Source organism: Acanthochromis polyacanthus, chromosome 2 (genome assembly GCF_021347895.1).
Source record: "Acanthochromis polyacanthus isolate Apoly-LR-REF ecotype Palm Island chromosome 2, KAUST_Apoly_ChrSc, whole genome shotgun sequence".
NCBI classification, from domain to species: Eukaryota; Metazoa; Chordata; class Actinopteri; family Pomacentridae; genus Acanthochromis; species Acanthochromis polyacanthus.
The window spans coordinates 18,486,116-18,499,875 of NC_067114.1; the positions used below are offsets into that span (position 1 = coordinate 18,486,116).

Consider the following 13,760-nt stretch of genomic DNA (forward strand, 5'->3'; position numbering starts at 1 on the left):
TTCCATTCATGGAACTGGGAGTCGGCCTGAACGGGGATGAGGGTCTGTGTAATTGAATTAGTAGCCCTGCCCCCCACCTACCCCTCTGGAAAGGCAGGACTAATCATTGAGAATCTCTGCCCTCCCAAGAGAGGGTTGAATGGTTGCCTTGTATAGAAGAGAGCCGAGAGGGGCTCTGTTGTGTGTGTCTATTTGAGTGTGTCTGTTTGAGTGTGTGCGCGTGTGTGTCTGTGTGTATCCCTACCGATTTTTGTGAGTAGATGTGGCCATGCAGTGTTTGATTTCCAAAGATTGTCTATATCTGGAGCAGATTAAATGGTGCGTCTGGACACGGGGCTCCTGACCCCCTCACCTCTGTTAGGGAGGATATGTGACAACCGTGTGCGTGCGTGCGTGCGTGTGTGTGTGTGCGCCTTGGTGATGCAGAGCAACAGCTGTTCTCCAGATGTCCCTCAACTCCCCATACGGGGGCGAAAAAAGAAATAATGAAAAGAAAAAATCCCAACCTGAAAGAAGCATAGATGAGGCTCTGTAAATATAGATTGTTTTTGTCGGTGAAGTTAGATGTTTTATTTCACACAGGGACAATGCACTGTGTTGCACTATTTGTGACTCATACAATATTGGATATATATTATATCTAGAAGTTAAAAAATGTACTTGGAACTTGCACAACATGTATGAACTCTCTTTTACAAGAATAAATCAATCATTCAAAATTTAATAAAGCAAAAGTATTGGCCTCAAAATATACTGAAAATCCCAAACGCAAAATGACTTAATATGTAGAATGACATAATTCAGAATACTGTACATAATTTAATTATAAATCCTGATGCATTAATGTGTTCATCACTTTAATGCTGGAGGTAGTAAAAATGTTTACTTTATGTAGTTTTTCTGCTGGATAGCTTGTAAATTTAACAAAGTGTTATCTTCATCTATAATATTACATCATAATCTATTTGTTGATTATATTTTGTATTATTAAGCGAAATCTGCAAAATAACTAAATTATCACATAAGTGGAAAGAAGTACATTTTCAGAAAATGAAACCATCAACTAAAGTACAAGTAACTCAAAATTGTACTTAAGTGCTTTCTACCCTTGATTATTTGTTCCTATGCTATTCTGCATTCATTGTACTTTAATTTGGAGCTAAAATGATTAGTTTAACTAGTCAGCCTATTCACAGTGTTGTCGATGTTGCTTCTGAACACAACAAGCTGTTGAATTTTCCATTTTGAGCGCTACAAACAGAACTGTGCTGTGAATTAAAGCAAAACTTATCTGCATATATGCCTAAAAAGATTGTGATTTTTATTTTTTCTTAAATCCACAACTGCCATTGGGCTTTGATCAACAGAGTTCCTGCTTTTTGCAACAGGAGGACATCATTAATTTCCTTATTTTCTAGGTCAGGGAATGACTAGTATTGATTTTCTTTTCGAGTAGAACCTCCCGCTTGTGGGTTCAGGATTTGATCATTTGCTGCAAACTTGGACAGCGCGCTTTGCTGGAAAACTGTATTGATCACGCATGCACAAACGCAGCAAGGGCACACGGTTTGTGTTTAGAAAGATGGAGATTTTATTGTTCGTGGGAGCGACGCACTGTCGGGTGCTGGTAAAGACTGATGTCATTAACTTAAAATCATTCGGTCTCTTCTGTCGGTGACATTACTGAAACTGTAGCTGGCGTCTGCACTGAAAGGTTACATTATCTGACTCACACAAGTGGTGATTGTGGACATTTGCTTACTTTATTTACTCGTATATCTTGCAGTTATGCCAAATAATATGCTCATTAATAAGCAGCGCTGCGTGGCTTCAGCCCCTTTTCCATTTTGATTGCTCCATACATCTAATTTTTCTCGTGGCTAACAAGCTCTATATGATGTGTACAGTTCTAGACAGGTGGCTCTCAGTGACAGGGGGTGGTTAATGAGTCCCCAACCCCCTCCATTGTATTTATCAAGCCCAGATCCTATGGACCAATTTAGCTAATTGCATATCGGGGTCTGCTACTTATCCATGACAGCGCTGGAAGACACCAGACAATTAGTTTGTGGGCTTCAGTCAATCTGCAGCGCTGACATGTTTGCCACGATTTAGAACTCTGAGTCCCCTTCTGCAGGCAGCTAGAAAGCAGCGGCATCATCATCAGCGTCAAATTTGCTTTCCTCTCGGCATTGCTTCTCAAAATTCACCTCGTTTCTCTGCAAAAGCTGAGTTTGTCAGTCGTGTCTGCGGTGTAGAGGGGCTGTTTTTGGGAGAAAGGGTCGCTCTGCCGTTTGCTTTTTGGGGCTGCAGTGTTAAGTTTCAACGAGGCAGTGTTGTGAAGCTGATAGAGGAGAGGATTGCTGATGCTTGGGGGGGGAAATGATTGGATTGTCCTTGCTGCTTCAATTTAATGCCTCAAGGACGTGGGTGCAGAGAGCCAGTTGTCAGACTAATGTACTGAATTAAAAGATGTTCAACTTGTTGGATGGACTTTGGGTGATGATGGGCTTAGATGTACTTGGGAAGGAAATGGATTTTGTGGATCTCTGGCCTACCTAGGTTTATTAGATGGAGGGTTTTACCAGTTGTAGTACATCACTTAGAAATGGTAAGATAATTGCAACGTGCAGCTGCATTTGTCATTAACACATTTACCTTCAGGTATAATGGACAGATAAGTGTTTCAGCTGCTTTAATCTCTTGGTATAACTGAGAATAATGTGTTTCTCAAAATGCCTAACTATTCCTTTAAGAAAAACAAATCTGTACACCAAGGTTGTTTGTGCAAATCTCTACAGAGTTTGGGGGAAAATGTAGATGGGAATGTTTCCCCTCAGCGAGCAGCTGCCATTGATCTTTGAGGTGGCCTGCAGCAAGGAACTCGGCACCCAGCCCCCATTAGTTTTAGCGGAGCTGCTCAGTGGCAACAACTGTGAGCAATAAATCAGGTTAATACAATGAATTTCTTTCCTTTTTTTTTTCTTTTTTGCTTAATGTCTGAAATTTCATGTGAATGGGCCTTGGTGCTGTGTTATTGTTTTATTCCATCCTCACACATTCATACACATATCTCATGTAAAAGATATGAGTTGCTACTTTGACCTGCGTGTAATCCAGCTGTGTTTATAGTGTTTGATGTCGAGGCATCATAGGGAGCGGTTTTATTAAAACCTCATTTTTGGGGCCGGAGGACGGTGTTTCCCAGGCACCATATTGTCTGACCTGTCCCCAATCTGTCCTCTTCTGCACCCTGTTATTAATGAAACTGCAGGACGGATGGAACAATGAAGTCCCAAGTGGCATATTGCACTTGTAAAGGTTGAAAGCAGCTATATGCTATATACCTCTGCAAACCTCAGGGATACCAAAGGAGTTTCCCTGCTCATTCATTTTTCTACCAGCCTTATTTCTTTTTTTTGGTATGACAAACGACAACAAAAATATCCTCAAGAATAAGTTTGTTTTTTAAGCATACAGCTCCTGCTTGTGTCTGTGTTCTCCCTCCTATCCCCACCCTCCACCCCAGGTAGTGTTTCCTAAACTAAGCAAGCTGGATTTTGCTCTAAGCAATCCCCCTCAGGCTCAGAGGAGAGAATTACAGGAATGCAAATGTCTCTTAAGTTGCGCGAGATAACGATTCTCTCTCCTTAATTTGTGCGCTCACGTTCATTTTGCTCTCGCCATTTTTAGTGCTTTCCAGTGATTCCTTTCCTGTTTTGTTGTAGTTTGATCTGTGAGAAAGTTTCTCTCTCTCATTCTAAAGTGGACTTAATATGAGGCTGTGTTAATTGGCACCTAAAGACCCATGTATTATCACGGAGTGTAAACATTGTAGATCACAGTTTAAGGAACATTTTGTGTTGAGCTGTAATTTGAGCGTTGAAGTACGACAGGTTCACACATTTTGTTACTTTGCCTTTTGGGGCAGTCTGATTACTTGAAATGTCAGTTCATGTTGTATTTATAATTAAAGTGGAATTCACACATCGTCTCTTTACAGCTCTTAAAGGTCCCATATTTTGACTGTTTTTAGCAATTATGGAAAGTCTCCCCAGAATGTGTCTTTCATTTTTTTTCAGCTCAGAACACTGCAAAGATGCTTTATTTTAGCATGACTGTCTAGCTTTTGGTTTTAGCTCTGCTCTAAACAGCTTGTTTTCATGTCTGTAGCTTTAAATGCTGCTGTCCACACACCCGCTACAGGAAGAAGACTCTCTCTGCGTCTGTGGTTGATGGCGCATAGCAGACAGTTGGTCACACATCAGCCAGCATACATGAATGAGTGACTCATTACCTGATGTGAGTTGCTCATGTATGAGCATAAATGGTTGTGGAAAGTTACTGTAGGATGACTCATGTGTGACTCTAATTGTATAGAATTCAGAGTCACTGAATAGACTGTAACTACAACTACACCGACCAATCAACAGACTGCAGTGGAAATGTAACGCTAGAGCTGTTGACAGAGCAGACAACTTAATATATTAATTTTATATATGCACCTAGTTGATTGTGTACTTTTGTAATATATGTGTGTCTTTGTGATTAGCATGTGGCTACAACACTGCAGTTTACGATACCCAACTTTATCATATTATGAATAAGACTGAGGTTATTATTTTTGTTTTGTCAAGTGTTCCTCCAGTTCTTTTGTGTCAAAATCAGGAGTGAACTTGGTTTAACTTAGAGTGTACGTCTGCAGACATACATGCTTTTTTTCTTTAAGAATCCCGTGCAGATGGCAGGCCGTGCATGCCTTAAACCTTCGCAATTGCACAACTCATATAGGCCATATTGGCTAGTGACGGTGGCTAATGTAGGCTGCCTTAGTCACTGCTGGCATAACACGCTGGAGTCTCTGAAGTTATTAGCATTAAAGTTGAAATGTGCTCGACTGAAAACTCTACATGTTGTCAAATGAGAAGAATTCTTGGCAAAATCCTGCAAAATATCCTGCAAACTAAACTAAGAACTAAATGAAAAATGGCCCCAAAACAGGACTGCATTCAGTGCGACTTTCCTAAACCCTTTTTTCTGCCAGTGATCATTCTTTTAATGGACATTTATTGATGTGATGTATTTTTTTGACATCCTGATTGGGACTTGAAAAAATGAGTCGTTATGTGAATAAGTTGCCTCCCAGTGAGAAACCTAAAACCTCAACGTCAGCCAATCAGTGACCGATTGTTGCTGGAAGCCACTTGAGCAAAAACCGAGCTATGAAGGAGTTTAATCAGAATAGTTGGTGATGATCAGCACCTCTAGTCACTGCTGGCTTTCATCAGAATGCCTCTCTTTGAACTTGCCCTCTAATTTTATGATGTTTGTCATTCTTGGATGTATTCGTTGATGGATTAAGGTGCAGTTTTCCTGTGAAATCCACTTATTCCTGTGACATTTTGCCTTTTTTGAAATCGGATCACTTCAGTGTTGTGTACGTTTGCATGGCTGGTGCATTACTGCACAGTCTTCTGGAGTGTTTGTGAGAATGCGAGTGCTGATGTAACTGCAGTGCGTGCAAAGCCTCCCGGGGGAGACGGGACAAGCACGACAGTGAGAGCCTGCAGTGTGTTGCTTCTCCCTCTGATTATCCACCTTTAGAGTGTCTCTCAGTTGTCCCCCATCAGTCCTCCAGCCTGTCAGTGGAGCGGCTGCAGCTCGTGTCATTAACTCTGGCTATGAGCATTATACTGTACTGCCTGGACAGGTGTAATAATCCACACTGCCTATTGTGAAATATTGTGCTTGTCCAGCTATTGATTATTCCAGTCCAGAACAGCGATGTGCCACATACACAACTACTGGATCCGAGGATAAATGGACTGTAGCTTTTTACTAGTGCAAGTAAAAGATGCTAGAAATAAAACTAAAGAGACATAATTATGATTCTGCTTGGAGCTGCTGAATGATTAAAAAATTTAATAATTATTTAAGATAATGCAATTTTTAAGTCATAATGATTTCAGCGAGGCTATAAGACAGATTAACAGCGTTTTAACAAGCTGTTAGTAGTAAAGACATTATTCGGAAGTCAAAAATCATTTCCCTGTTGTAGAGTCCGACTGATGCTGGATTTTTAGCGCCAATGCTAATTTTAGGGACTGAGAGATTCTGGCATTGATATGATTTACTCATAATAATAGTGGTTATGGCACACAAAGCTAACCAGGTGGAGCTAGTTCAGGGTCGTACACCGGACACTAAGCAGGATGAGTGTCTGTTTGGCTATTTGACGTAAATCTATGTATTTCTGACCATTTTCATAAGTAAAAAAGCCTCTCATGCTTAGATATGCGAAACTCCAGTTAACAAAGCTGGTTAAGACATTGAGTTGGTTTTTGTGCTGAATTTGTATCATTTTGCTTTTAGCGGTTTGTCTTTGAAACCTTTTTACAGGGGGTGCAAAGAATCCCTCTATGCAGGAAAAATCACAAACCAAATCACAAAATATAACTCTTTGCTTTTAATTATGGTGCCTTTTTTCAGTTAGAGAGATTATTTAGTTAAGAAATGAGCGCCACTTCATAAGAGTTTAATAGACTGTTTTCTTCCCCTTGTTTGCAGACACTTAGTAGGCAGCTCTTCAGTGAAATTACCCATCGCTTCTGATTAGTTAACACAGATCTTGTAGTTAAATTTAGAAGCTCTCCATCTTTGTTCTGAACTCAAACTTTACTGTCAGATAATTAGAAATAAATAGGCAGTTGAAGCTTTATTTAGCTATTCTTCATAACAAAAACTTTGGTTAGTTATCATTAAATGAAAATATCACTGCTGATTATTTCTTATATTCCCTTCAGCTGTCACAAAACTGTGTGGTTGGAGCAGGTTTCCTCGTTTCAGAGAACTGTGGAGCATTTTTTAGCTGCTTGAGGTGGACTGCAGTGGATGTGATGCTAGCTGTAACCAATTCAGCAGCCGTCCTGATAACATTGCCGTTCCAGACTCTCTCCAGAAAATCTGTGTCGAGTAAATATTTGTCCTGAACTCTACCAAGAAGTCACCAGCACGTAATTCAAGTTCAGTCCCTTAGAGCAAGTTCAGACTGTTTAGAAAGTGACTGATAAGGTTTTTAGTGAACATGTCATCTGCATGTGACAGGGAAACGAGCTTGAACATATTTTAAGTGTTGAATGTTTAACACAGTGAAGGTTTAATATATTTCACTATTTAATAATGCATGTGCCTTGTATGCTGTATGCGCCCGTCTGCTTAGAAAAATATTGTTTCCATTAATGTAGAGCTCTTTTGTCATTTGAGCTTCGTGCTGTTTTTGGACCTCCTCACTTTATGCAGCATTTAAATTATTCCTCTAATTCAATTGTGATTTGTTTCCTGTTTTTGATGGACCTGCTAATTAAATGTGCACTCGTCTCCTTAACCGGATGCTCAACTCTGTACAGTAGCAAGCCTGTAATTGTTTTCCATATCATAATTATGCTTTAGCGTGAGTGTATCTTATCCTTATGTGCTGCCAAACATGGCACAGCCTATTACAAATATCTAAAAATATAGTGCAGGGCATTTATGCCTTTAGATTTTAATGGAGCATGAACACTCCTGCTGTGGGATCCATTTCTTCCATTTGTATACAGAGCAAATAAAAAAAGTAATTATCTTTGCATGTTAACCTGCCTGTGTGTCTTCGGTGCATTTGTCTCATAAAAATCCATCCTTTGTTTTGCAGCTGTGAAGATCAGCGGACATCCAAGGCTGCATTGTCCTCAGCAATAAGGTAAGAGGCCGTTAATGGAGACAGGAAGACGCAGAGTGACAGGATGGCTTTTCAGGCTTCTGTTTGGACCGTAGCTGCAGAGATGGAAAATGTCATTACAGATGATGTGCGCCACTTAAGCGTGAAACTGAAGCAGCTGAAAATGTGTGATTTCCATTAAATTGAATTAAAGTGTGAAATCTCACATCTGAATAAATGTGAAAGAAGCATTGCGCTCTGACTGTATGTTGTTGACACAGACTTGGAGCCAATGAAATCATCCTGTTTAGCTGCACCTGTTCTTGTATCGGTGCAATGCTGCGATGTTCCACCTCATAGAAACTCACATATCAGTGTTCTGGGTAGTTGGGTTACACTTAGTATGGCTGCTACTGTAATGCTGTAGGCTATGCTGGAGATATACTACCCGGCCTCAGTGTCACCGTTGGTGTACAATTACACGGGACCTCTCCGTCGTGTGCTCCATGTTTGTCCTGGCAAGACTCATCCAGATAAAGAGGAGTAGTTTCCAGGTGCCAGGGAGCCATTTGGAAGCATATTGTTGAGGATTTTAGGGTTTTATCCTGGAGGCTCTTTGCTTTTCTCCGTTGCGCTTAACAGCAGCAGCAGCTACAGTTTCTCAGTATTTTCTGGCACTTATATTTTGATTTTTTTGTCAGTTTGTTTTCTTTTTCTGTCTTCATGAGTCACTCTCTTAACTTACACAATCACAAGACTGCAGTGGAAGCTGGGTGATGGACCCACGTCATATGCACTCCACCTGTGTAGCTCACTCTAAATTAGTATGATGCATCAGTGCTGGCAGCTGCTTCAAGTAAACCAGCTACTTCCGCTCCATTTGCGTTTACCCAGCAATGAAGAGTGTGTGTGTGTAAGCCAGAAATACCTGGTGCAAAGCCTACTTGGTAGGTGGACTTTTATCAGCTACTGTGTGATTTAGTTTGTGAACGCAAACGACTGTTCACTACACTGCAAAAAAATTCAAAATAAAAAATCTGTAAAAACAAAAAGGAAGTTCAGCCTTTGGCAGAAAACGTTTATCAATGAAATACCGTAATATGTTTTTGAAGAAATGTAAAACTAGTGAAAATAATGGCTATTGTAATGAAAATAGTATATATTTTTTTAATAGAAGTAAGTACAGGAAGCAGTGTAATTTTGTGGTCACACTCTAAAAGAATAATGTACTATTTTTGAAATGTATTGACGCGGATATTTGCTGTTTTTTAATGGAGTTACCTTGTATATCAATACTTTATTCAGTGATTTGAGTAAATACTATTTGTAATTCAACAGAGCAAGGAAAAATCCATACAAACAATAGGTGGGATTTTAGGGGAGGGATTAAATAAGTTTTAACTTCTTCCCACTCCCTTTCGAACATGTTGAAGTTTTTGTTTTCCTCTCATTCTCCTTATATGAGAAGCATGATGGACTATTTAGTTGTTTCTGCAAATCATTCATTGAATGTTAATAACATGCTCGAAATAAATACATGGAAATGAAAAAAATAGGTAAAAGTTATTTCCATTGTTCAGTAATTGATCTACATAGTTTTTCTGTCAAAAAATTTCCCCGCCATTTAAATACAGCAAAAATTGCCTCGTTAAAGAATAAATTACTGTTTGTAAAAATACAGATTTTTAAATGTGGATATTATTTACAGTTTTTATGGTTAGCATGTAAATCTGTAATTTAACACAACAGGGAAAATCTGTAAAATAATAATAATAAATTGTTTAGAAAAAAGTCAAGAACTGTACAACCTTTAATTTTTTTACACTTTACTTTTTAGTAACTAATAGAAGTTAATAGAATTTGTGATTAAATTAAATGGGTTTGTGTATCTTCTTGCATCTCTCTGGCAGCACATGATAACTTAGATTTTCAAGCTGGTTCGATGTGCTGCTTTCAGAGGGCAATTACCAGGCAGCATCTGGTGCCCAGCTTCTCTGTATCCGTGCTCCACTCCACAAATGAGTTTACAGTTGCTGTGTGTTTTAGTTTTCCAGCAATTAATGAGCTCTGATGTTTATTTGTCTTATGCCATGCTTCAGCAAACAGCCAGATCTCACTATATTCAGATGTGCTTTGAGCCCAAAGCTAAGATATAATAGGACCACAGGTTAAGAAGTGTCTTTTCGATGTGGTAACATCTGAATTATACTCTGGTTTATTCCTCTGTGTGCAGAAACTGTCTACTTGAGGTGGTCAAAAAGGCAGGATGACAGAAAACCGATTGTTTTCCTGCAGTGTTTGAACTCCAAATTAGCTGTGTTTTGAATGTAATGCAGTTGTCATTTAACATAAAGTATTTTCCCACTGATTAAAACCAATAGTACTAGAAGGATGGTGTCCTTAATGAAGAGAACTATAGGTTGAGCTGCCAAAACAGGCATGACTTTTGAAAACAAACTAATATTTGAGTATTTCAGGCTAACCTTGTATCTCATGGGTCTACTCAACCAATGTGATCAGCCTTCACCAGCTGTTCACTGTCCAGTCTGTTGACAATCTGAGATGTTTGTTCACCGCTAATTATTCTAGTATCAGCTCACCTAATTAAGCCGTGTTTGGACAAAGCACTGAAAGTAAATGTTGCTGCTTTTCCATATTTCATGCGTTTCATAGTATTTACCATTTTAAAGCGATCTCAAGACATCCGCTACCTTTCCTTTATTCTGCTTTTGTACGTCATTAAGTAGTCCATAACAAACACCGCAAGCATATTTTAAACTGGATGCTTTGCTTTTTATTTCGGGGTTTGTGTCGGTAGTTGAGCAAAGCAGCAGTCTGACCAAGCAGCAGATCAGCTTTCCATAATTTATTCATTTTGAAAGGAATTCAGTTACACTCACACAGGCTGTAAAACCTCCATTTTAAAGTTTGTATACGACTTGGAGCTCTGCCGTTGATCAGACACGATCCCAGTTAAGTTATTATTAACAATAATCAGTTTCTTTTCTGTGACTGTTGCCAGCACAACTTTGACTTATTTCATCAGCCAAGAGGGATAAAACATTTAACTGGCACATCTTTGCTTCTCCAGTTAGGGTGAGGAGGAGGTTTATTGCGTTTTAAACATCCCACTTTTTCCACATGGCGTAGCCTTGAATGGATGTCATTGCTGTCCCGTCAGCCACTCTCTTGCCAAGTAGATCAATTAATTGTATAGGCCTGTGAGAGCAACAAAACAGATTGGCCACATTTTTCCCTAAAAGAGAAATGTCTGCCTGTGCTGAAGATAGCTGAATTCAGTCCATTTCCAGCTCGACCAATGTGATGGTTGGTCCAAAAATCAACAGCACACTGGGCCGGGAACCAGACAGAAGTGCAAAAATGTAAATATTTAAAATAGTACATGTATAGATATTTAAATTCCAGGTATATAATAACATTGTATTACTGTATCAGTCCATAAAGTGCCTTGCAGTTGCGTAAAAGTTGACACACACTTTATTCCCCATGGTGACTGTAAAGTAGATGGTCATGTCTGATTATGACCAGATGTTGTGGAACTACTGAGTCAGAGTGGCATCATTCAGCAGCGGTGCCAAGTGTTCCCAAACAAGCTGTTCTGTGCTGTACTTGGTAAAGAGAGCGGTGATCTCACACTCAGCAGAGCAGAAAGCTACCTGCTTGATGCTATAATAGTTTGCTCATTATTTTATTTTCTAAGGAAGTTGCCTCAGAGTGTGAAGCTTGTTATATCTAAGAACAGCCCACGAGTCCTGGGTGTGATGGTGCTTTCTTTTTTTTTTTTTTTACTAGTGCAGCTTCTAGTTAGAGCTGAACTGTCAGTGTTGTCCGGACAAGTGAGCCTCCGAGTGGCAATGTGTCTAGAGTGGTCAGGAGATTTGGTCTCAGTGACTTTTGCTAGCCATGGAACATTGCTGGCTCTTGACCACATGATGTCCCGACTCTTCCACGCTATCACTGCATTCCTTCCACTGCCAGACATTTTACCAGTAAGCAGCGGTCATGTCTCCTGGTGGGGGCGACTGAGGCCGTAACCACGGCAGCTGACTTGCACCGTAGCAGTGAATCACCTGTTTTTTCCAGCCAGAGTGAGTGGCCGTGCCATTTCGAAGCTTGTGCAATCCCAGCTGCATCACTGCCAAATGGAGCACGCATCGGCGTCCAGAAACCCATTGGCCTTCTTGGCATTCAGATCTAGACGGCCATCATGGGTCTCCCCCTTGAATCTCTTTCTGTCCTCAAATGATACTTTACTTTGTGTGTGAGTTTTCCAAGAAATTACTGAAGTCTGACCCTAGTATATTTGGAACAATCACCTTTCTTGCACACACTTCTTGGTTTAGTTTAGTTTATTTAAAAGAACAATGTGGAGTAACATTAAAAAGATGTCTGCACCAGATTTAGCACAGAGCTAATTTCCATCTGCAGTCCTTAGCACAATAAAAATACATAACACTGACAGATAATAAAATATTGCAGTCATAAAGATGGCATACAATATAGAATACAATACAAATATTACATTAAAAACACATAAAATTCATAAAAAAATACACATAAAATTCATAGAGAACAAAAATGCACAGAAAATGCAGAATAGTCAAAGTGTAAGATAATAATGTGCAACAGCTTTACTATTACTGTCTACTCCATATTTTAGTGAGTGCAAAACTGATGCTGTAAAAGCCAATTTTTGACCTCACGTTGGAAGTTTAGAAAATCATCGTTATTCTTTAGATTGTCAGGGAGCTTGTTCCATTCATTAGTAGCTTTAACAGAAAAGGCTGACCTTGAATAGGCAGACTTTCTATTAGGCACACTGAAGTCTCCCCGTGATACAGAACGTAAGTTGTTGCTGTTGTCAGCCTTGAATATTGATCTGAACTATTAACTGCTGATATATATTTGTCTGATAATGATTAAAGCCCAGTCTGTTCTGGCTGACCTGTAGTCCCATTATCATCTTAAATCATGCCTCATTATACATCACTGTCAATACCTTAGTTGGAAATGGTGCTGCTGCAATAATAACATTATTAACTACTTAAAGGTTTTCAGATGATTCTTCCGTACAGTATGTAAATCATGGATCGCTTTTGTACTCCAGAGGACTGTGGAATTATTTCTGAGGAAAGGGATTCAGTGAAAACTAAATCTTGGTCTGACAGCAAGAATTATCTCTGGTCTTTAACTGAACCAGACAGTTCTACAAGAAACACAATCCTCCCAGTAACTTTCAAAGCATGCCGAAGCGCAGAGATTATGTTAACCTTTACGACACAGCAGTGTTTATTGATTCACTGTCTCCTTATGGTTTGCCCATGCAACTACAGGGCTTAGGAGCGCTGCAAGTGCAGATGCCCAAAAGTGTCACAAGTCTGAACCAGAGACACTTTTTTCCTTGATCTTACTTTCTTGTCTGCCTCAACCTTTTAGAAACAGGATTGTCTTAAAACAGGTCTTCTTCTCTGGTAATGCCACAGTGTAGACTTGTAGACTCCAGCACAAGTTACGCCTACATTCATAATTTTTCTGAAGCAGAAAAACGGAAGTAATCAGACCAAAGTATGCTCAGAGCCAAGTTATGTATTTTTCCCTCAATAGCAGTTAAACGACACCAGGCAAAATTCTAAGTTACTGCAACAGTAGCACACATGGAGAAGTGACAGACTGGCTCAGGAATGCCCTTTAAAATGTGTAATAATTACTTAAGGTTTGCTAATATGGAATGCATAATAGACGTGTCATATCAGAACAAATAGGACTGTGGCATTGAAAACCCTGGTTCTGTTTTGAACTGAACTATCGTGCGATTCATTGTCGAAGATTTGCAATTGTATTTGAAAGAGGAAGACTGAGTTATTTCTTGTTGCAGAAGTCACATCGTCTCTCTTTAAGGACTCAAAAGTAAAGCCTTTTCATATGCTTTAAGGCACAAAATGGAAATACTCAAATATCATAAAAGTATAAATGGCTGGGATGAATTGCAGGCCAACCTACACCGTTATTTAAATAATTTTTAGAATCGTTCCCGACAACGTTT

At 39.5% G+C, this 13,760-nt stretch overlaps 1 protein-coding gene across 3 annotated transcripts in view; it reads left to right on the forward strand.

Annotated features, from left to right (window-relative positions):
• The window catches only part of tln2a (talin 2a), a 103,988-nt gene that overhangs the window by 16,758 nt on the left and 73,470 nt on the right, over positions 1-13,760 (forward strand). For all 3 annotated transcript variants that reach the window (XM_051939576.1, XM_022208967.2, XM_051939573.1), the window contains exon 2: positions 7,691-7,738. The gene's annotated coding sequence lies outside the window, so the exon portion shown is untranslated. The remainder of the gene's footprint in view (positions 1-7,690; positions 7,739-13,760) is intronic.